The 24,613-nt window shown below is 43.8% G+C and overlaps 1 protein-coding gene across 1 annotated transcript in view; it reads left to right on the forward strand.

Moving 5' to 3' along the window:
- Window positions 1-24,325: 24,325 nt before the first annotated feature.
- PDCD4 (programmed cell death 4) overlaps window positions 24,326-24,613 on the forward strand; it is a 29,421-nt gene continuing 29,133 nt past the window's right edge. The window contains exon 1 of the mRNA XM_047760617.1: window positions 24,326-24,451. The gene's annotated coding sequence lies outside the window, so the exon portion shown is untranslated. The remainder of the gene's footprint in view (window positions 24,452-24,613) is intronic.

Raw genomic sequence — 24,613 nt, forward strand, 5'->3', positions numbered from 1 at the left:
AACAACAGTTTCACTTAAGAAATGTCTTGATGAAGCAGTAAGAAAAAAAATACTAATTTTATTCAATCTCAACCCTTATGTACACATCTTTATAATACTGTGATGTGATGAGATGGAACGTACCTATAAAGCATGTAGTGGAAGTGAAAATGCTCCATTGCCATTCAGATCTGCTGGGGAAGCATCTGCTGTCCTCTGGACCCACAACCACACTTGTTCCAAGGCCATGCTTTCCTTGGTCTGCTTCCCACCAATGACTTATCATGGTGTGAGTACCAGTGAAGGTTTATTCTTGAGAGACTTGGGACTCCTGCCCTGGGGGATTTTGGTTTGATCTGGGTGAACTTCTGTTGAATGACATTGCTGTCCAAGACTTTTTTGACCTGACCCTCTTTCCTTTCCTCTCTCTGCCCCTGGTTAGACCAGCATCAGGGTCTAAAGGCTCTCCTTACTTCTCTAGCTTCCTCCCCTGTTTTCCTTCACAGGTGTTTTCCCCATCATGCACATCTCATCTTGTCTTGGTACCTGTTTCTGGGAGATATGTAAAGCACTTCTACTGCGTAACAAAAATACCACGATTGTCTGAAGAAAAACATTCATGTGATTGTTTGAGCCATGAACTGAGCTAGCTACTTTTTTCATGGAGTACCATTTTGCCTGAAAAGAATGACTGACTGGCGCACTGTGGTTATTCAGACTTAGTATTTGGCAGGGATTTCCTCAAAAATGAATGAGGTGAGCTTGCCATTTCAAGGAAAACAAATGATGGTTTTGTTGTTAATGATAAAATTCAAGCTTTGAAGCAAAGATTGGAATATTGAAAAGTCTTGTATTCTCTGTCATGGGCTTACCAACTTCCCAATGCTTAAAGGCTTCTGATGAGATTCGTGGTGATATTAAAAATGTGATTTGGGGATATTATGTAATGAAATAGGTCAGCATTAGCAGATCTGCAAAACTCAGCAACTAATACTTTTCCGATGACCAACTCACGATGCAAGCAGGCAGGCAAGGAGGCTCTGCCCCATGAGGTTTTAAAATCATGCATGAGTAAAACATCCATCACAATCCAGGACAGGTCAATGGATTTTAATGTAACGGAATGTGAAATGTTCATTGATTGGTTTTTCCACATTGCAACAACTTATTCAGAAACTACTGTTTTTGAATTTTGGTGTAGTATCAAAGAAGCATAAGCACAATTATCTGAAAAAGTTACTAAAATTTTCTCCCTTTTCTACCAACAAATCTTTGTGAGGCCAGACTTTCTTCAAAGACTTCAAAGAATGTTGCAACAAATTGAATTCAGAAGTAGGAGATTTATAAAAATGTAGAACAAGGGGCACTCCTCATAGTAAATAATCTTCTGGAAAAATACCATGTTCTCATAGAAATATGTTATTTATGTTAACATATAATAGGTTTATTGCTATTTTAAATAAGTTGTACATATTTAAAATTTTGTTTTATTTTCTACTATAGTTAAATATTGGCAGCTATAGTGCACATTAAAAGAAAGTTCTTTAGGTTCCTCAATTATTTTATTTTATTTTATTATTTTTTTTGTCTTTTTGCTGTTTCTTGGGCCGCTCCCGTGGCATATGGAGGTTCCCAGGCTAGGGGTCAAATCGGAGCCGTAGCCACTGGCCTACACCAGAGCCACAGCAACGCGGGATCCGAGCCGCGTCTGCAACCTACACCACAGCTCACGGCAACGCCAGATCATTAACCCACTGAGCAAGGGCAGGGACCGAACCCGCAACCTCATGGTTCCTAGTCAGATTCGTTAACCACTGCGCCACGACGGGAACTCCCCCTCAATTATTTTAAAGAGTCATTAGAGAACTACTGTTTTTACAAGCTTAGGTGGCCAGCTATCCTTTTGTCATTATGTGGCAAGGAGCTATCTGAAAAGGAAGCCAAGCAGGACTGAAAAAGAGAGTCAGAGTTCACATATGTACAAATATTTAGACCAAATTTCTAGGTGCCTGCAACCCTAGAGAAGATTCCCAGTTATGAAAGGCAATAAATTGTTTTCTCTGCCTGGGCCCGACTGAGTTCAGATTTCTGTCACTTGCAGCCCAGGGTGCTGACAATAGTCCCATCTGCCTGATGAGCTGATCCAGGGTTCTCTCTTCTTGGCTCATGCCTAAACCAGATGCCCTCTGGACATTGTACTTTTTGCTGATTTTGATTGATAAATGTTTAATTTTTAAATGCCAACACAATATGACATACGTGGATAAACAACAAAGCCCTACTGTATAGCACAGAGAACTAGATTCGATGTCCTATGACAAACCATAATGGAAAAGAATATATTAAAAATATATATACACACATATATAACTGAATTGCTTTGTTGTACAGCAGAAATTTACATAGTAAATCAACTATACTTCAGTTAAACAATGTGACATATGTCAAAGAATCTCCTATAATTCAACCCATCTCATATGTAGAAATATATATTTGATTTCAATGTGGGATTGTTATAATGTGGATTAGGACCTCTAAAGCCAGGGGGTCCTTAAAAGGTTCCCCAAAGTATCCTCTTGATCCATCACCACTGACTTTACCAGGGGCCTGTATACTTACCCCACTCCATTTACCGGTCACCATGGTCATCCCAGTACAAACTTTAATGTGCATATGAATCACTTAGGGATCTTTTAAAATATGATAGGTCTAGGATGATACCTGAGATTGCCCATTTTTAATAAGTTCCCAAGTGGTACCCATTCTTCTGGTCTGTGGGTAGCACTCGAAGTACAGAGGCAATAAACGCTTACTATTCTCAGGTTTGACATTCAGAATTTTACTCCTCTCTACCAGTCCCAAAGGTCCAGAACATGCAGTGATTTTTCATTTTATTAATCCATGAACTTTAATTGGGCAAGCTCTGAAACTGACAAATGGTATAAGCCACTTAGCCAGTGACAACCTGGTTAAGAGCCTACCAACTCCATTAAAAATCAAAGTTATGGATACACTTCACACCAAAAATCAAATAGCACTAGAAGGTTTATTTTTAAAATGGCAGTTCCCTATGTTCCCTGCTTACCCTTCTGCAACCTACAATCAGCTCCTAACTACTCCCCACTGTTTCAGCTCTTCCTTCTGCTATTTTTTCCTCCATGTTTCTCAATAATATGCATACAATGCATTCATTCTTTTTTTATGATTTTTATGTTTTCCATTACAGTTGATTTACAGTGTTCTGGTCAATTTCTACTGTACAGCAGAGTGACCCAGTCATACATATACACATACATTCTTTATCTCACATTATCTTCCATCATGTTCCATCACAAGTTACTGGATATAGTTCCCTGTGCTATACAGCAGGATCTCTTTGCTTATCCACTCCAAATGGAATAGTTTTCATCTATTAACTCCAGACTCCTGCATTCATTCTTAATTAATGAACTTTAGACACTCTTCTTTGACTTCTTGGTGCGGTGGGGGGATTTTAGCTTGCTCACACTACCCCTTCCTAACTTCCCTTCATCCCATTGTAAATGGATATTTGTATTTTTATTATTATAGCTAAATAGATATGAATCACTCCTAAGCCAAGTAGTAAGCTGTAATCACATTGTCTTTCTTACATTTATTTCAGTTAATAATTAACTTTTGTTGTTGTTGTTAGTTTCCTTTGAACCTAGCTCTGTAAATAGAATTATCTACAGGGTCAGATAATCTCTTAGTTCCTTTCTTTTTTAAAAATATATTTTCCTTCTTTATTAAAGTTTTATTGAAGTATAGTTAATTTACAATGTTGTGATAATTTCTGCTCTACAATGAAGTGATTCAGTTATACACATATGCATATTCATTTTTTTTCCACACAGACTGTCACAGAATATTAGGTAGAATTCCCTATGCTATACAGCAGGTCCCCATTGGCCAATCATTCCATATGGTACAGTGTGCATATGCCAGTCTGAGACCCCCAGTTCATTCCTCCCCCTCCACCTGTCCCCTTTGGTAAACATAAATTCCTTTTTCCTTTTTTTTTTTTTTTTTTGCCTGGATTTTCTCTCTAGGACTCTTCCCTCAGTTTCAGCTGGAACCAGTTATCCCCCCAGACTTACCATATAGCTGTTGTCCTCGGACGGTCACTGCTGTCATTCTAGATGCTCTTTGCATCTTTCCTGTGTTGCATCTCTTATTTCCTGGTGCGCATAACTTTTTTGTCTTTGTTACTTTTGTTTCCATAAAACGTATATTCAAATAATTCCTGAAAAGCATGGGAAGCAATGGTTTTGAGACTTGCAACTCCTGAAATGTCTTTCCTTTACTCCCAAAATTGATTTGGAGTCTGGCCAGGTAGAGATTTCTGGGGGAAAATCATTTTCATTTGGAGTATCGAAAGCATTTCAGTATTGTTTTCTAGTTTCCAGTGTGGCTTTTGAGAATTCCCATGCCGTTCTTACAACTGTTCCTTTGTTTGTGACCTGATTGTTTTTCTCCTCTGGAAGTTTTTAGAGGCTTCTTTTTATCGTCAATGTTTTACCCTTCACTATATTGTACCTAGGTGTTTTTTGTTTTTGTTTTTTAAATTCATGCTGCTGGTTGATTTCTACCTGGAGACTCACATGAATGCTGTGTTTTGACCTTCCCTAAGGCTTACCTCTGCAGCTAGGTCAGTTTTCCCAGCTGCTGAGCGCTCTCTCTGGCTTGTTGTGTGAACAAGAGCCAAGTGGCAGGTAGCTGAGTGATGGCTACATAAACTCTGCGTTACTCGTGCTTTACCTTGTAGTTACAGAGATCAGGTCCACCATCATAAAACTCCAAGGCACCAAGGACTGGTAATCTATGTGAGTGGTCCCACTAAAGCTGTTCAGTGCACAACCTACATGACCATACACAGGTATCCTAAGTGCCATGCTTTCCAAACTATGTTCCGTTTGACTCTGGTGCCACAGTATGCAACTCACAAAAGGGATGCCACAGTTAAATAAGACAGGGAAGACTGCATTCTCTAGAGCCCTCTCTTGGAGATTCTTAGTGGAAATTTATATACTAAGGGTTCTGAGGTCTTACAATAAAGTAACATGGTTGACTTAACCTCTTCTTTCCCAATTATTGTATCATACGATTATTTTAATTCAAGGAATATTTAGTAATATGCATGAAATACTGGATTTTAGCAGATGCCATTGAACAATACTGTGAACTTCATGAGAGCACTCTGTCAAGGCTTATTTTCTGCAGGGTGCTAGCACCTGATACAGTGCCTGGCACATAGTAGACCCTAGAAAATTATGTGTTGAGTAAATCAATGAGTCAGCAAATGATTGATGCCAAGTCCCTGATCTCCTTGGTACTATCTATATGTCCAAAAAGGGATGTCCTTTTAGTGCAGTATTTATGTTGTTTTGCTAGCATTGAATTCTGTGCTGTGGTCAGTTGTCTTTTTCAAATGATATGTTTTTCAGGATGCAATGAGATTTTAGGCATTTAAATTTGTTCCCTCTGTGTATAGGGCTGGGCAAGCACAACTGTTTCCCATTAACCCAGCCACTCTGAGGCGTCCCTTCTCTCTGTGGTTTTGGCTGGAGAAGAAGGACCAGCCAAGCCCTTCCCAGTGGTTTTTGTGTGGTTGGCAAAAAGCTAACACCAGGCTTGGAAAAGGAAGGGCCTGCAGCTGCTCTGACTTCACTCTGCAATTCTGGGGCCCTTGGGCAATAACGAAACTCCCATAACACCTTCTGGGGAGTTGCCAGTCTCAGACTATGTGTTCTTTGAGAAGGAAAGTAGTGAATGTGTCTTAGAGATATGAAATTTAGAAAATGTAGGATTTGAGAGTTCTCTTGTGACACAATGGGTTAAGGACCTCATTTGTCTCTGTGAGGATATAGGTTCAATCCCTGGCCTTGCTCAGTGGATTAAGGATCTGGCATTGCCACAGGCTGCAGTGTAAGTTGCAGGTGAAGCTTGGATCTGGTGTTGCCAAGGCTGTGGTGCAGGCTGTAGCTGCAGCTCTGATTCGACCCTCAGGCCAGGAACCTCCATATGCCAGGGTGCAGTTGTAAAAAGAAACAGAAAAGAAAATATAAGATTTAGGAGATGAGGTAAGAGAATGAAAATATCCTCCTCTGTGTTACCTTCAAGTGCAGGAATTAAAAAATTACAGCCTGAAGCCAAAACCAGCCCACTGCCCCTATTGTACTGCCTGTGAGCTGAGCTTAATTGAAAAAAAAGTGAAAAGAGTACTATTTATGACATGTGAAAATTATACAAAATTCAGCTTTCAGAGATGAGATATATAATATCTCAATACACATCAGCATTAATAGATGAGTGTTTGCAATAGCTTTGGATGATAGAGGACACTAACTTTGAGCCTCAATTAAGTGAAATGTTATTCCTCAAAAAAAAATTTTATTCTTCTCATCAGGAGATATGAATTATTTTTAAAAACCCTGTGCTTTATTAGTATTATTATAATATTTTGAATTACATCAATAAGAATCTCAGAAATTTGTTTTGTCCTTTGCTTCTTAAGAGATAAATAATAACCTTGATTTTGCTTCCTGCCTGCAAAGCCTAAACTATTTGCTCTCTGACCCTTTGCAGACAAGTTTTTTGACTCCTCAAATGGATTATTTGCTGTGTTGGGCTGACTTAAGCTGTCACATGTGGTGGGGCGGGGGAGGGAATTTGAATTGATTCATTCAATCAAGTTCTTATGGGGACATTGTATTACTAGTTCCTGAGTGTATAGACTTGGTGGACAAAGCTGTCATGGTCCCTGCTGTCAGAGAGCTTACAGTCCAGAGTCAGGTCATTAGACTGTACCTGTCTATAGATAACAAGTGTTCCTGACTATAGAAAATATCAGACTGGTAACTAAAAACTCTGGACTTGTAACTGTGTCAGCTTGTCAGTGGGTCACCTTGGCCAGGGCGTGGGTGTCCAGAAGTGCTCTGAGAAGTTCCGGAAGGGTGTGTGAGGAAGGCAGGATCAGGTGAGCATCATGAGACCGGCAGGGGAGAAGCCAGGTCTAGGAAAGTCAACCAGGATAGGGTTGCTCTGTCCTATTGGTTCGGGCAGGAAGCCACAGAGTTTAGCCAAAAGCAGCACAAGTGGATGAAAAACAAGGAGGGGAGCAGCATCTGGACCAAAGCCGCCTGTGCTGAGGGCTCTTTTGCATTCTCTGCAGAGCATGGCTAAGGGGGCACCTTTGCCTCTATGGGCTCGGGGCTCCTGAGCACAGCAAGGACATAGGGATTGTCCTCTCAGGAGGCTGAGCAATTCCCAGACTTGCTCCTTCCTTTAGATCCAGAATTTCCTTCTTGTGGCTGCAAGGTCCTTGCCGAGTTGACAAGCACATACTTTTAAAGTTCTTGCATTAAGAGTTCCCGTTGTGGTGCAGTGAAAATGAATCTGACTAGGAACACTGAGGTTGCAGTTTCAATCCCTGGCCTCAATCAGTGGGTTGGGGATCCGGCATTGCTATGAGTTGTGGTGTAAGTTGCAGACGTGGCTTGGATCCCGAGTTGCTGTGGCTGTGGTATAGGCCACAGCAGCTGTAGCTCTAATTGGACCCCTAGCATGGGAACCTCCATATGCTGTGGGTGCAGCCCTAGGAAGAAAAAAAGAGAAAAGAAAAAAAAAAAAAGAAAGTACTTGCATTAGATCCTGTTAAATCACCTTCCTCCCACAGTTGTGCCAGTTTACACCTGCACTTGCAGCTTATGAGAGGACTCACTTCTACATATCCTTGCAAGCACTGGTCTCCATTAATTTAAGAAATTTTGCATATCTTTGATAATAGTGAATTTGAACATCTTTTTCTGTTTATTGGCCATCTGCCTTTCTTCTGAGAATTCTTTGTTTATATTCCTTGCCCATTTTTCTGTTTGGATGTTTGAGCTGTTCTTACTTGTAGGCACTCTTCGTATATTAAGCATGGACTTCTCTTGATAAAGAAAAAATACTGTATTTTGAAGCACTTAAGAGTGGATGTACGGCACCTGGAGCAGGTACTGGGGTGCCAGAAGTTTTTGTTTGACATTAGGGATATTAATTCTCTATCTGTTAAATGCTGTGAATATTTTGCCCAAGTCTACTCTTTGCTTTTTTTTTGCTATTTCTTTGGGCTGCTCCCGCGGCATATGGAGGTTCCCAGGCTAGGGGTCGAATCGGAGCTGTACCCGCCGGCCTACGCGAGAGCCACAGCAACGCGGGATCCAAGCCGCGTCTGCAACCTACACCACAGCTCACAGCAACGCCGGATCGTTAACCCACTGAGCAAGGGCAGGGACCGAACCCGCAACCTCATGGTTCCTAGTCGGGTTCGTTAACCACTGTGCCATGACGGGAACTCCTACTCTTTGCTTTTAAACTTTATCTATGCTGCCTTTCATCATGTAGGAGTTTTAAATGTTTCGGTATTCAAATCTGATATTTTTTCTTTTTGGCTTTTGGGTTTCCTGTTTTACTTAAGAGGCCTTTCCCATCCTGATGTTACATAATTAGTCTCCCCTGTCTTCTTATAATGCTTTATGGTTTCACTTATTATTCTTTAATATTTCATGAATTTCTGTTTGGAGAAGATGAGGAATTTATGTCCCCAGTATAGATGCTATGCTTCTGAGATTTTTTCTCTCAACACTCTGAATGCATTAAGGAAGCCATCCTTTTTTTTTAAGTGAAAAAGCCTTGTGTGCTGTGTGATCTGCACTCATTTATATGAACAATTCTGCAACTTGGGTATTTTTTTGTTTTGTTTTGTTTGCTTTTTTGGGCCACACCAGCTGCATGTGGAAGTTCCCAGACTAGGGGTTGAACTATTTATAGCTGCCAGCCTATGCCACAGCCACAGCAATGCCAGATCCTTAACCCACTGAGCAAGGCCAGGGATCGAACCCACATCCTCATGGATACTAGTTGGGTTCACAACCCACTGAACCTCAATGGGAAATCTCTACAATTTGTTAGTGCTGGTTATTACTGCAAATCTTAATATTGGTTATTTCAGTGTGATGCAATTAAAGATGCTTTTAATTTTTTCTCTCATCTATATTTTCTTATTTTGCCACATGAACAACTGTGCGCTGAAATGTATTTATTTTTATTTTTTTCTTAAAGTATAGTTGATTTACAATGTTGTGCCAATTTCTGCTGTACAGCAAAGTGACCCAGTCCAGTACATATATGCATTCTTTTTCTCATATTATCTTCTGTCATGTTCTATCTCAAGAGATTGGATATAGTTCCCTGTGCTGTCGCTTATCCATTTGAAATGTAATAGTTTGCATCTACTAACAAACTCCCAGTCCATCCCACTCCCCCCCTCCCCCTTGGCAAACACAAGTCTCTTCTCTATGTCTGTGAGTCAGCTTCTGTTTTGGAATGTATTTAAAGAAAAGTATCAGGAAGAGTCCTGTTAGCCCAATACGTCATATTGCCCTAGGCCCTATCCTTGAAAAACAACAAGTCTAGGAGTTCCCAATGTGGCACAGCAGGTTAAAAAGCCAGAGTTACCTCTGCAGTGGCTCAGGTTGTTGCGGAGGCACGGGTTTGATCCCCAGACTGGTACAGTGGGTTATTGGATCCAGCATTGCCTCAGCTGCGGTGTGGGTTAGAGTCAATCCCTGGCTTGGGAACTTCCATATGCCATTTGGAATATGTATGTCTTTTCTCATGTCTGATTGTTTAGGATATTAAGAATTTCCCTTTTAAGCACCAAACCATTATTTATTTGAAATGCTTGCAAGGAAATTTTTCTAAAATAATATGCTGTAAAGCCCTGCCTTGCTACCCAGTAGGAATAGAGTGCAGGCATTTGAATTTTTCTTGGAAAGTCCTTGAAGTGTCAATTATCATGCTAGGTTCCTAGGCAGGATGGCCTTTGGAGCTATTGACATGTGTAAATATGTTCACCCTAGTACTACATGGCTTGTTGCTTTTAAAGATCCTGTTTCTGCCCAACAGTTTTTCTTTCTCCTTCCTGGCTCTCTTGGTTGCCTTTTGTGTTCTGTCTGCCTATCTCTAGCAGACCAACTCCCTGCTAATCAATTGTTTGTCATCTGTGGTAGGCCAGGAAGCTAGAAAACCAAGCCTATTCTTATGATATGTAAACCAAGAAAACATGGGCTCTGGGAGAAGAGCAAGAGAGCTTTTCTTTGAGTAATGAATATGAGATAGACTAACAGGTGGATTATTCAGAAGCCTTTGGGAATTTCTTCCTGGTTTTCACATTGTTGAAAGCATTAGTCCCACTTTATAGATGAGGATATACATGCCACTGAGACAAGGGGACTCGGTCGAGGTCACTGTGGTAGCTGAGTGGTAGAACAAGCACTAAGACACCTGAGCATCGGGCCCAGCCTTATATGTGCTTTTTTGATGAGCCAAGTGGCAGAAGCTAGGCTAGGGCAGAATTCATCTTCTCTTCATTCTGCCTCTTCTGTGTTTCCTGCAGAAAAGTAGGCCAGCTGCAGACCCCTGCCTCTCTGGGAGGTTTTACCAAACCCCTCATTCTCCTGGATCCCTTTTGTTGTGAAGCAAGCCCCTTCATCATGAGAAATCAGAGCCTGGCAAACAGCTGTGTTTACATTTTGAGGGCTAGTTGATCACTGCTCGGTCCTGGAGGGGATTGTTCCAGCTTATCGTCTCTAGATAGTGATGTGCTGAGGGCTGCACAGTTCTGACCCAGATTGAAATCAGCTGCAAAACACGTAGTCCTACACACACACACACACACACACACACACACACACACAGACACACACACACACACACACACTTCTTGGGCAACTGAAGACAAGTGCTGCTCACTGACACATCGTTTCCTCAACAGGCCAACTCCTTCCCAGAAGGCTGTGAGCTGAGCCAAGGCAAGCTGGCAGGGCAGCAAAGGCCCCAGGACACGCTGTCTGTTGAGCCAGGATCACTTCCCTGAGCTGGGTGCTGGCCTCCTGCCCCACGTGCCTCATTCTCACGTCTTTCATGCAGGGAGGTGGCTGAGTAAGAGGACACAGAGAAGGGGGCTGGGGGAATCTGGGTACTGAACACTCAAGACCAGGAACCAAGGGCAGGTTTTGACCCCTGCACATTTATGCAAATCCTGAACTATTTATTTCATTCAGGGAATAAAGCCTTTGTAAAAATGGTGGAAGCTGAGTCTTTCTCTTTTAAAAATTCCATAGTGTGTTTGCTCCAGGTGGTAAAGGACTAACAAAAGGCTCTGTGGCTCTGATCTGGCCCCCGCCCTAGTCAACGCCTTCCATAGCTTCCAACAGTCTAGGCCCATAAAGTCCTAACTATCTTTCAAGACCCTTCGTGGACTGACCACAGCTTTATCTCTGTTCCAGCCTAGAATTGCCCTCTTTCTGTGCTCAGGCTTTACAGTCTTTTATCTGTACCCCTCCTGGTACACTTATCACTTTCCATGGCGTATTATGCTTATTTTTATGGGTCTTATCACTCCTACTAGTCTAGTCTGTGAGCTCCTTAAGGGGAGGACCTTTGCTTATCTTTGTACCCCGAGTCCTAAAATGTACAGGGTGTTGTACGGTGCTCAGGAAAAATTGTTGAATTAAACCGAAAACTCTTCCATAGGCTTTCACCTCGAGAGAGACAAGACATCGAATTCCCCACTGTTCCATGAGCAGGAAGGTCACCTTCAACCCAGCCTGAGAGACAGCATTTTAGACAGAAACCTCAGGGTCCTGTGAATTAGCCTTTCTCTTACTTTTCAGAGACAGGGAGTCTGAGACCCAAGCACTGGGCCAGGGACAGTGCATTATTTGTTTCATTTAGAGCTGAGAGAGCAGCAGAAGCCACTTTCCCGAAATCAGACAGGGAGAACGTGGCAGAGCTGGGCTCTACATATGGATCTGCCTGACTCCAAAACTCAATTTCTTGAGTTTCTGCCATGGCACAGTGGGTTAAGAGTCCAACTGCAGTGGCTTCAGCTCAGTGCAGCCACTCACTGGGTTAAGGATCCAGTGTTGCTGCAGCTGTGGCATAGTTTGCAGCTGTGGCTTGGATTCAATCCTTGGCCTGGGAACTTCCATATGGTGCAGGACGCAGCCATAAAAACAAAACAAAACAAAAAACAAAACTCATTTTCTGCTGGGAAAGGGGCCCCAGCCCCAGCCCCAGCCCCAGCCCTTGAAAATCCAGCAGTCCTGCTGGTTTCCCAGAAAATGGCTTTGGCTGACCAAGGCCAGGGAGGGTTTAGGGACTGAGGCAGGCCACACCTAGCTCTGGTCCGGGCTGAGCTGTGTGATTGGGAAAGCTGTTTATGAGCTCTGCCTTTCCCAGGCCTGGCAGCTCAGCTACCCCAGATGGGTCTTTTCACAGAAGACCCATCAGACAGGTATGAGAACATCACACAGAGCCTTTGTCCAGAGGGCACAGTGTTTTCCAGTGAGAAGTTTGCATTGGCCATGCTGATGGGAGCAAGGGAAGTAGAGGCCTCCAGCCTTCTGCCCGCAGGGCTCTGCTCCAAGAAGGCAAAGCCTGTAGCTCCCAAGAGGGAAGAGGGCAGAGAGGAGGAGAGGGAGCTTTGGCCAAGAGGAACTCAAGTAGAAACTTAGGAGAGAAGCAGTGTGGGTGGTATTGAGGGTCGTGGAGTAGGAACACCTCAAGGGCGCCAGTTGGGTTCTGTGTTGCCAGGCTACAGTAGGCAGTGGAAACAGCTCAGATTAATAGGTCCTTGGGTTCAAATCCTGCCCCTTACTGCTAGAAGGACCTTGAGCAATTTAAAAAATTTTTCTGAGCCTCAATTTTTCTCATGGGCTCTGTGAGCACCATGGTGAGGATCAGACACCACAAAGTAGCCTCAGGCACACAGGAGTCACTCAGTAAATTGTGGAGTCTCTGAATTTTCTAAGCATCCCCTCGGTTCCCCGGTTTATGAACTAATAAAAGGATAGAGCTGTGGAGAACACCTGGGCAGTGGTGTCAAATGACTGTTGACAGAGAAAAGGAAACGAAATCACCATGAGTAGACCCACATTTAGAGGAACTCTGCCCCAGAAACAGTTGGGGGGACGACAGCCTGTTTCCAATTAGGGAGCAGCCGGTGGAAGAGCTGTGAAATTTAGAGTTGTTGATTTATAAATGCTTTCAGCTTAGCAGGAGTATGTGTGTGGTATGTAGGTGTGTGGTATGTGTACATGGTTTGTATAGGTGTGTGTGGTGTGTGTGTGTGTGTGTAGTGTGCATGTGTATGGTATATGTTATGGTGTATATATAGGTGTGTGTGTGGTGTGTATGTGTGTGGTATGTGTACATGGTTTGTATAGGTATGTGTGGTATATATGTGTTGTGTGTACTGTGCATGGATATGGTATACATTTATGGTGTGTATAGTTGTGCATGGTGTGTATGTATGTGGTGTATGTGTGTGTGTGGTGTGTGTGTGTGTTGTGTGTGTTATTTCTATAGCAAGAGTTCATCTTCTTCCTGGAGATCTTATGTTTCCCTTTCAATACTGCTCAATAGCAAAGGAAGGTAACATGTTTATTGTGTTAATGCTTAATCTTTTAGCATATGTTTTCAGCTTAGGTCTCCCAAAGGCTCTCAGACAAGGAAAATGAGGCTCAGAGAGGCCACTTGTCTAAGCTCAGCCATTTGGTTAGGGGCAGAGGCCAGCCCCAGGCCCCGATTTGCCTGACAACAGTAGGTGTTGTTGACCTGAGTCCTGAAAGAAGAAACACCCAGATGCAAATCAAGTCAGGGTTTTGTTGTCCTGTCTGCTTATCATGCGGCCTTCTTGTGGTGTGTCACCTGAATACCTGTGCTCTGCTCTGGCTCTCAGACCCACAACTTCCTGCACAGCACCTCTGCACTCTGGTTTTATTTTTCTCAGCACTTCCTCTGCACTATCCTCTCCCCAGTGAAGCAGGCTCAGTGAGAGCAGAAATAGCTCAGGGGCTGCTGGGCCTGGCCCCTGTGCTGAGGCAGAAATATCAACCCTGCCCCAGCGCATTGGGTCAGCGTGTTCCCGGGACAGCTGGAGAGTTCCTCTGCACGTTCTGCCTGGATCCAGCGTGCCTGGGCTCCCAGGAGGGCTCCGGCTTCCTGCCGTTCCTGGAGGCCCCTGCAAATTGCCACAGTTCCCCTCCTTGGCACGTTCTCAGCAAAGCCAGGCTTCAGCTGCAAGCACTGAAGGCTGCTGGTTGCACTTTTATTCTCCTGAGCAACTCCCTGCAGATCCAGCCAATGACAAGCTGGCAGCTGCTGGGAGACACCAGGAAGTGACAGCCTCATGTTCAGAAAATTGAAATTGTATTTGTTCCTTTATTCTTTGACCAAACATTTATCGACAAGCACCCGCTCTCTGCCTGAGGCAGGAGCAGGGTTTTGGCCCCTCAGGAGCCCACATGAGTCTCTTGCACAGAGCACATAATTGGGTCATGTGTTTTATCCACTCTGCTTGGTTCTTCCAAGACCTAAGATGAAGATGTTTTCTCCCGGGATCACTTGAATTTACTTTTACCTGTTGCCATGAACATCATTCGTACAGAACCGCTTTAAGATAATTTCCACATCTGCATTTTCTTGGTGCATTCAGTGGTGTGGATTTTGCCCGCAGTTTCAGCCTGGAGCAGGCGCTTGTCACAGTCCTGCCAATGTAAAAATCAAGCTGAGCCTGGGAGACCAGCATGAGACCAGACAGGCTGATCATAAGAGTGATGGAGAAAGACATGTTTCACTCTGCCCTGGCCAGGGCAAAACTTCCCACAGGAGGTGTATTTTATCCGAGTCTGAAGGATCAGTCAGAATTCAATAAGTAAAAATAATATCAACAGCAACCAAAGTATTATTATTAGTTAGGTACTTACAATATGTCAGGCATCCTGCTGAGAACTTGATAAAGATTAATTTTTTGAACAGCAGCCCTAATGCAGTAGGTACTGTAATGATCCAGGTGATTTTACAGGTGAGGAAACTGAGGGTCACAGAAGATGAGGTAACTTGCTCAAAACTAGGAAACACAAGAGCCAGTATTCAAACTCAGCTCTGCTGTTAAGCTTTTTACTATGTCCAAAAATTAAAGGAGCATAAACAGGAATATGCTGAGAAATCTTGCTCCCATCCTGGGCCCATCTCCCCTCTGCCCTTATAGATGTAAACAGTTATATTCATTTCTTATATATCCTTTCAGTATTCTTTATGCAAATGTAAATAAGTCAATAAATATTCTTATTTCTCCCTCTTTCTTATAAAATAAAGCAGCATATGTTAACACTACTCTGTACTTAATGTAATCTTGGAGAATTTTCCACTGGAGCACAGAGAGATTGTCCCTGTTCTTTTATATAGCTGTATAGTTCTCCATTTGTTGATCCCAACCTCTCCAAGACAAGGCAGTGTGCTCCCAGCTGGGAAGATGTGCATATGATTTGCTAAACTGTTTAAATTTCATGGAGCACCAAGCCGTAAAGAGGTGATGAGATTGATTTTTTTTTTTTTTGAATATTCCCTACATCAGGCAAGAAGCTGCTGCACAGCACAGCCTGTCTGGACATGTGGCCCCACCTGGATATAAGGACACATACATTGCCACGGTGGTGGCTGGGGAAAGCCCTTCTGTAGAACAAGTTCCAACTTATCTCTGGCCCTGTTCCCTGCAGCCCAAGGCCTGGGCTTTTTATGGCCCTTCCCTATGTTATGCTTGCAAAATTTTTATAGAGTTTCCTGTGCCTCAGATGCGGAAAGCATATGCAGTCTTAACGTGTCACCCTGGGCTAATTCCCTATTGATTGTGCAAGAGCCCGAGACCTTCATAGGTGGTACTTAGTGTTCCCAGGCCTCTAGTCGCCCCTGGGAAAGCTTGCCATCAGGCTGTTACTGACTCAAACACCTTTGAAAGTGAGCTCGAGTCAGCAGTCCTTTTCTCTGAGATAGGGGATTCTCCCAGAGGATAAGAATACCTGTGGGAATAACTTTGGTCCTTTGAAAAGTGACATAGGTTTTTAAGGTCATGGATAATGGTTGGTAAAACCTTGCTGGCTTCAAAGGGGATGTGCAGTTTCTAAAAAAAAAAAAAAAAAAAAAAAGCCCCATGAAACGCACATGGTCTCCTGTTTGCTGCTGTGGTGTTTACTAAGGTCTATGGCTTTGAGCTTCCCACATGCACTCATTAAAGCGATAAAGGCACCCCCTCTTTGCAGTGTGGTTCCATCCTGTTCTAGTGTTTAGATAGTTACTTTATCTCTCCAAAGGATTCTTAAGAGACTGTGGCTTATAAGGATAGCAGGTACTGTATAGCCTGCTGGATGAAAATCTGTATGATTGTAGAAAATGGCTATAAGCAGAATCTAAGACATCATAATGGACAGAGCACAGGCCCAGGAAAAATCTGGGAGACCTTTTAAGTTCTATACTTTTAGAGCAGTCAAATGGCCTAAGGTCACATATCCAATTAGTAGCAGAACTAGGATTGGAATCCAGGCCTCTTACCTTCTAGCCTAGGTTCCACTGTACTAAATCACTGCTTTCCAGTGTGCATTTCATAAGATGTGAATGGATATTATGAAAACACTGCCATGGTCAAGCAAGGTCAGGAAAACATTGGGTTAAATACCATTAAAGGAGTTTACTTACGCTAGGATTTCTCAGAACCTTTAAAACACCATTGTTTATTACGATCCTGCAACAGGGGAGAAGTTCAGGGGTTTTCTCCAAGTTTCTTCATCCTTAGACCCCTTTTGTGGTGGAGTATCTGTGGAGCATATTTTGAGAGACAGCATATACTGCTTCCTCTCTGAAATAGTTCAAGAGGTTTTTTAAGGATACATTTATGGCTATTGGAACTGTGTCCTTTGTTTAGGAAACACTGGGATGTTCAGTGTATGTATCTGACCCACTGAGGTCCATATAATGCCAGGCAGCTGCCGTACCTGACTGGAGTGACTATCGCGGTGGCCCACAATGTCATTCCAGCTCTTTTTTAGGACCACTGCTCTCTTAAAAACTAATTTTGTTTTGATTTGCTTCCATGTTGTGGTTACTTTAAAGGCAATGTGATTCTGCATCTGGTTTGACATACCAAAGAAAGGTCAGTGGCATTTCTTGGTGGAACATCCACTCTGAAAATGAGTCTAAAAGTAATAGCATGCTATATTCAGAAGTTCTTGATCTTTTCTGGGATAGGACTGTTTCGGAGGTCTTACTAAAAGAAGTTCAGACCCAGTGGGCCGGAAAATACATCTTCATCATAAAATTTGCATAAAATTTTAGAATGTTCTTGCACCCTTTGAAGCTCATCAATAAATCACTGACCTAGAATCATTGCCCTCAAAGAGAACTTTCTAAAAACAAAGTGCACACACATGCAGATGCATCTAAACAACACAAGAAATGGTGGTGAGCTTTTAAGTGGCCCCCTCTGGAGTTATTTTTTTTTTTCTTTTATTCTTGGTTCTTGGAGGGTGGTGCCTTGTTGCCTGCTAGTTCCTATTTCGATGCTGGCTTTGTCATTTATGCTGGAGGGCTGCCAATCACGTTGTGTTAAATGCAGAGTTTGGAGATTTCCTGGAGCTGCTTTAAAATGTCAGTCCTTGTTTTTCTTTCTGGAAGCTACCTGTTTTGGAAGGAGAGAGAGAGGGAGGGAGAGGAAAAGAGGGAGGAAGGAAGGAAGAGTAAGGGCTGAAGGTCAAGACACTCTGGAGAAAGGAAAGCAGCTGTCTATAGTGGGGAGGGGTGCTATGGCTGTCTATAACTTGCCTGGAGCCAGACCTCTTCACCTTTCTGGGCCTCAGTTATTTTTTTCTGTAATCTGAGCAAGTTGTCCTCACTGGGCCGTCTCCCAGGAACTTCTGTCTCTGACCTTCCAGGGGGCTAACTTCATCTATTATAAACATTTCATAATAAAAAGCAATATATCCCTTGGGCTCTTACCATTGCTCTTTTCTTACTTTCCACTACTTTATTTCTTTTTTCCCCAAATAAGTAGAGGATTGAATGGTCCCCTTCATTAATTTCCTTTGCTTGGTATGTCTCACTCTGCCTAGCATTGACCTCTTGAGCCTACTCTCCACTCCTCTCCAGCCCTCCCTGGTTGTCTTTCTTTGTAGATCAGTCTCTCTTAGGCAAAACTCACCACCACTCCTTCCTCTTATTTTCCAGCATAGAGTCCATCATTTCCCCACTAGGCTTCATGCGCTCTGTTGCCTTGTTTGGGAGGCGAGCAGAAGCTCTGCAGATGCAGACTGCGGGAGGGCATAATGGCAGTTTAGGAGCACTCAGGGCTCACTGGAGAAGAGGAGGTGAATTCTGAGAAGTATGAAGCCTAGCTGAGGACCCAATGTTCCAGAGAGGGGAAAGCTCTGGAGATTCAACTGGAGGAGTTCTTCTCTACCTTGATCCAACACAATTTGATGCAGGGAGTGGTGGTTGGAGTAAGCACTAGAAAGCACTGAATGGTGAAGAATGGTCCCATGAGCTCACAATTCTGAGGAACTGGAGTTTTCACAGGCTCAGAAGTCAGGCCAGGTATAGATGATGTGTTAAAATTTAAGGGCTCTTTGGGAAAAGATGATCTTCAAGAGTTCCTCAACCCTAATTGTGTTCGTTTCTAAATCTTCGGGTAGCAGGAGTGATGTGGTGGGGGAAAACACATAGATGACTGCACCGAGAAAACCCCTCAAAAGTTGAACTGGGGAAGTGAAACCTTATTAGCCTTTCTTGGTACAACTATTTTTAAACATCGCATCTACTTCTCTGTGCTATGCCTCACGTTACTCTATGCGCTTTACTCTAGGAAAAAGATTCTTGAAAATGCCCCCAATGGGCATCTTCTAAACATTATACGAAACCTCCCAAGGCCCTCTTCCCCCTCCTTCCTCACTTTCAGGACCTCAAAATGGGCTCATGTGATAGCAGGAGGCTCCGGGGACCAGAAATGGGTTCATATACTTAACTTTTATCCAAGAGACTCAAATTTGAGTAAGCCAGGCCTGGGTGCCAGAAGGTCTGGAATTTCTCTGTCAACATGATCCCTAGCTTGTGCAAGGCTAGGACACTGAGACTTCATTTTGTATTCTGGCTCTGCTACTAAATAGCTGTGTCACTTTGGGCAGCTTACTTAACTTCTCTGGGTCTTCGTTTCTCCATTTGTAAATGAAGGGTTTGGACTAGAGATCCTCAAATTTCCTTTTAGTGTAAAAGTCCCATGGTTACCAAAGATCTACTCAAGTCTCATTTTCTGCATTTTTCGAATATCTTTATCTGTTTATCCACTTCATAGGGAGGGGGTGAAAGTGTACGTAAAATTGCTCAGTAAGTGTTAAAACAACACAAATGTTAGCTATTGCCCTTGTTATTACAATTCTCTACAGAGCTCTCTCTTTCCTCAGAGCACGCTTCCTGTTTTCTACCATTTGTGCAAAAGAACATTACAGTGCCTTATATGAACTCCTAAAATTCAGTCCATCATTTGACTGAATAGGAAGCAAGATGTCAGTTCAAGCAGGTAAAGTTGTTGCAAGTGACAGTAATATCTGAAAGTTCTTCAGAAGGAAGTAGGCCTCTTCTTGATCTCATTCAAGGGCATGAACAGTGCTTACTAGGAAAACTTGTGTTCTCAAATGGGGCCTTGCTCAAAGAATGAAAAAGCCTTAGAGAGGTTCACAGGCAATAGCAGTAATTTGAAGTGCTTATCTTTTGCCTAGCATCTGTGCATTTCTAACTAATTTACCCATATGAACTCGTTAGCATTCCTAACCCTATACCAGGCTTTAGGATGGAAGGAGGTGATATTATCTGAGTTTTGCCTTGAGAGAAAATGCCTGGATTGAGAGTGACAGTCCCTCTATTCACACCTGGTGGAATTCTCCCCTGCCACCAGCAGCAACCTCTCTCATCTCTTGTCCCTCGCTACCAGGACACAGAGTTGCCATCGAAGTGGCTTGTCCAGCATCAAGGAGCATCAGGAGTGAAGTGGCTCTTTAAAGACTCCTTGCAGGGGTCAATTCTTTCTTTATAGTGCAAGAAATCGAGACATTCGATCAACTCAAAGGGCAAGTGAGACACACAAAACAACATGGCCGGTAACTTTTCTCAAGAGGCAAAAACTAGAAACCATCCTCCAGCCTCATCTCGAGCCCCCATACACCCTAACAAATTAAACAGTCCTTAGTATCAATAATGCTTAAACCTGAGGGGTCAGGAAAGAAGAGGTACGCAATGTCTGACCACATATTATAGCTTCTGTTGCCATCTCTGAACATTTATGTCATGCCCTTCGTTGCCCTAAGCTCCTAGAATGTGTCATTCTTAAATGGAAATGGAAGTTGTAATTCCATCATTCTGGATAGAATGAGTTAAGGGAAGGGCCCTCTGCTTTTCTTCATCCAATAGCTAAATTAACATAACCCACAGGGACAGGGCTTTAGGGAACAAAAAAGTCAGTGTGTGAGCAATTATAATATGAAATGAAAGGTACATTGTGGCCCAGTAGCCTGGGCAGCTGGGCAGCTCTATGATTTATTTTTATTTTTATTTTTTATTTTTTAGGCCCATACCAGCGGCATATGGAGGATCCCAGGCTAGGGGTAGAATCAGAGCTACAGCTGCCGGCCTACACCATAGCCATAGCAGTACAGGATCCAAGCCATGTCTGCGACCTACACCACAGCTCAAGGCAATTCCAGATTCTTGACCCATTGAGCAAGGCCAGGGATAAGACCTGCAACCTCATGGTTCCTAGTTGGATTTGTTTCCATTGCCCCACAATGGGAACTCCTGGGCAGCTCTATGATTTAGACATTACCTACCCGAAGGTAGAATGCAATGCCTTTTGCCAAGAAAACACCTGGATCAGCTCCATGCTTTTCACAGAATTGGCACACAATAAATATTTGCGGATTGATTTGGTGGGACAAAATTCTTGGCACTTAGATACTTTTCCACTTTTCACCTTATTCTTTTGATTTTTAAAATTCTTTTAAACGTTTAGTAAAGGCGCAGGTGGCCAGTGTTCAACACAGCTAGAAGGAAAGTTGGTGATAGCACCTGTCATCTATAATTCCCGAACTGATGACTGAACTTCCTACTCTGGTTCCTCAAGATTCTCAAGGCACATTAGCTTATTAAAGATACTGACAAGAGTTGGGACAACTGGAGTTCTTATTGTGGCTCAGGGGGTTGAGAACCCCACATAGTGTCCATGAGGTTGATGGTTCGATCCCTGGCCTTGCTTAGTGGGTTAAAACTCCTGCATTGCTGTGGTGTAGGTTGGCAACTGTGATTTGACCCCTAGCGTGGGAACTTCCATATGCCGCAAGTGCTATGGAATGAAAAAAAAAAGAAGACTTGGGGCAACAACAACAAAAAAGACTAAAAACTAGTTTTAACCTTGTTCAAGCAACTGATTTTCTTTCTTTTTTTTCTTCTTCTTTTTTTTTTTTTTGGTCTTTTTAGGACCGCACCTGTGGCATATGGAGGTTTCCAGGCTAGGAGTCCAATCGGAGAGCTGTAGCTTCTGGCCTACGCCACAGCCAGAGCAATGTGGGTCTGTGTCTGTGAACTACACCACAGCTCAGGGCAACACCAGATCCTTAACCCACTGAGGGAGGCCAGGGATCAAATCTGTGTTCTCATGGATACTTGTCAGATTCCTTTCCACTTAGCCACGATGGGAACTCCCTTTACTTTCTTTCTTTCTTGGGCCACACCTGCGGCATATGGAAGTTCCCAGGCTGAGAACTGGAGCTACAGCAACTCAGGATCTGAGCTGCATCTGCGATCTACACCACAGGTCAAGGCAATGCCAGATTCTTACCCCACTGAGTGAGGCCAAGGATTGAATCTACATGCTCACAGAGTTCCTACCACTGAGCCACAATGGAAAACTTCCTAAACAATTGATTTTCAAGTCAACTTGATCATGAAACAATCCCTCCTCCATTAAAAAAATAAACATCCATTAAAAGTCCACAAAATTTGTTTTCTTTGGAAAATATCCTGGGAACTACCAACAGAGCCCAGTTTCTGTTTTTTTTTTAAATTTATTTAAAAAAATTTTTAAACTTAATTTTATTGGAATATAGTCGATTTACAGTATTAGTTTCATGTGCACAGCAAAGTGAATCAGTAATATGTATAAGTTTCTGATTTTTAATAGCAAAAAAACAGAAGTCCTGAGAGTGGCTGAGTTCTTACAGGTAGTTAGTGAGGGAGCTAGGACAAGAACCCTGTTTCCCTACTGCATGGTGCAAACTGGTCAACCACATCCAACTGGAGGGTTATTCAGTAAGGTGGGTGCTGGAATGCCAGGCCTCATGGATAGTCCTTGAGATACACGTAAATGAATGTGAATATTTTACTTCATCATAGGTCCTTTGGGGGGGGTAATTCGCTTAAAGACAGCAATTGTTTTAGATGCTTTTAAAAGTGGGTGGGCATATCCCACTCTTTTGTTAGCTCATAGTTCTTGGGGTGCTGGCCCACTGCAGTCTAGATGTGCCATAGGGGCTTGTCTGTTAAATGAGTAAATGGAAGAACCTAGAAAGAAGAGTCAGGGAAGACTGGTGACAGGGAGGAAGAAGGAAAGGGTTCAAAACTAAAAAGGAGAAAAGGAAAAAAATGTGTAGAAAAAAAAGGGATGGATGAAAAAAAGGAACCAGCAGTCGGCAATCAGTAGAGTAGAGGATTAGTGGAATTCTGGCAGAGAAAGGAAAGGAAACAGTTGCAGGTGAAGAGGAAAAAAAAAAAAAACCACAAAACAAAACTGAGTTTTGACTGGGAAGCTTTGCTTTTTAGAAGTAAGTAACACATGAGGCTAATTCAAATGCTGGCCATGCCAGGAGGTCCCTGTCCAAGAGATAGGGCTCAACACAAGCTGAGAACCTCTATGAACTTAGATCAAGTTGTACATATTGCACAGTTACAGTAAATGTGCAGGATATTTTCTCAAGCACCAAAACAATAACAGATGAGTAAGACACACGTCTTGGTCTCAGCAAGGTGGCAGTCAAATGGGGGAGAGGAACTAGGACAGGGACTCAGATATCAAAATGCCAGAATGTGATCAGTGCCTCTGTAGGTTCAATGAGCCAATACTGTGAGGAATCAGGAGACAGGAAGATCGTATCAAGTTGTGAGGCTCAAGGAGGACTATGTGGGAGAGCCAGGAGGCATGGATAGGATTGCATTTAGCGGAGATAGGAGGAGAGGCATTTCAAAGTGGTGGCGAAGCTTATGGAATAGTGAGTGGTCCATGTGGGTTCCAGTCGGGGGGGGGGGGACTGGGAGGAGTGTGGACAGACATGGCTAGAAAGTCTTGACCTCTCACTTTGGGGGCTCGAATGCCTGGTTGAGGTACTGATGCTGCAGGCAGGCAGTGGAAAGCTAGAGACTGGGTGTGTCTGAGAGAGAGAGAGAGAGAGAGAGAGAGAGAGAGAGAGAGAGAGAGAGAGAGAGAGAGAGAGAGTGTGTGTGTGTGTGTGTGTGTATGTAAATGATAGCATTAGAGATGATTCCCAGGCAGGGTAACGGGGTAGAAAGGGGTAAGTCAGAGCTGGCTGGCAGAGGAGGACCCAGTTTGGTTCCAGAGAGACTGACCATTCAGCTGTTGCACATCATGCAATTGGAAAATCCAGCCAGAAATTGGACTGGCTGAGTCCTCTTCCGTGATGACGGAAACAGAAGGTTCTAGTTGTTATTTCAGTGGGATAGGGAAACTAGGAAGAATGTGAGGAAAAGAGTAGCCAAAGAGAACTGAGCCAGGAGGAAAAGACGCAGAGAACAGCAACGGGAGGCTTAAATGTCAATAGAGAAATTACAGCTATGGTTGAAAAACCCAAGCCTTGGAGCAGGGAATGCGTTTGAATCCCAAGGACCCCGACCTGTCATATTCAGCAAAGGGACCTCAAAGAGTTTTTGAGACTGTTTCCTCATCTGTGAAATGGGAGTGATTTTCAAAGGGTTGAGAGGTGATTTGCAGACAGTTGGAGCTAAGGAGGGAGCACGGGCCAGCAGAAGCCGGTACCAGAGGGGTTAAGGCTATCCCCCCTGCGGAGGGAAATGGAAGCAGGGAGCCGCAGGAAACCCAAAGCCTTTGCTTCAGCCAAGCTTGCCGACTGGCTTGTGAGGGGAATGGGTGAATGGGCCAAGGCAGCCTCCGCCTAGTCCGCAGCCTGAGGCACTGCCCTTTCGCCCACGCTTCCATCCGGCTGGTCCGTCCTGCCTGCCCCCCCCCCCCCCCAGCTTCCCGCCCAGGTCCAGGCAGGCGCTGGAGCCAGATGCGCATGCGCCCTACTGAGACCTGCACCGCTTTCCACGTTTCACTTCCCTCCCTTTCCCTCCTCAGCTCCCGCTCCACCGCCACGATTGGCCAGCCGACCTCCCGGCCTCGGCCAATAAACGCCGCCCTGTCGCCCCCGTGTTACTGGGTAGAACAAAACAAAAACAAACAGAGCGAGAAAGGCCAGAGAGGCTCCGATCGGCGGCGGCGGCGGCGGCGGCTGAGGCTGAGGTGCGGGGTCTAGGCTGGCGGATCAGGGACGTGGGCGAGCGGTGGCGGTGGCGGCGGCCGCAGCCGCGGCCCGAGGAATCAGTAGCGGCGGGGCGGATAGCGAGCTCAGGAGGACTGCTGCCTCTCCCGAAGTCCGCGTTTCTCCGAGGCAGCCGCTCGTTG

The sequence above is a fragment of the Phacochoerus africanus genome, chromosome 15 (assembly GCF_016906955.1).
Source record: "Phacochoerus africanus isolate WHEZ1 chromosome 15, ROS_Pafr_v1, whole genome shotgun sequence".
Taxonomy (NCBI): domain Eukaryota; kingdom Metazoa; phylum Chordata; class Mammalia; order Artiodactyla; family Suidae; genus Phacochoerus; species Phacochoerus africanus.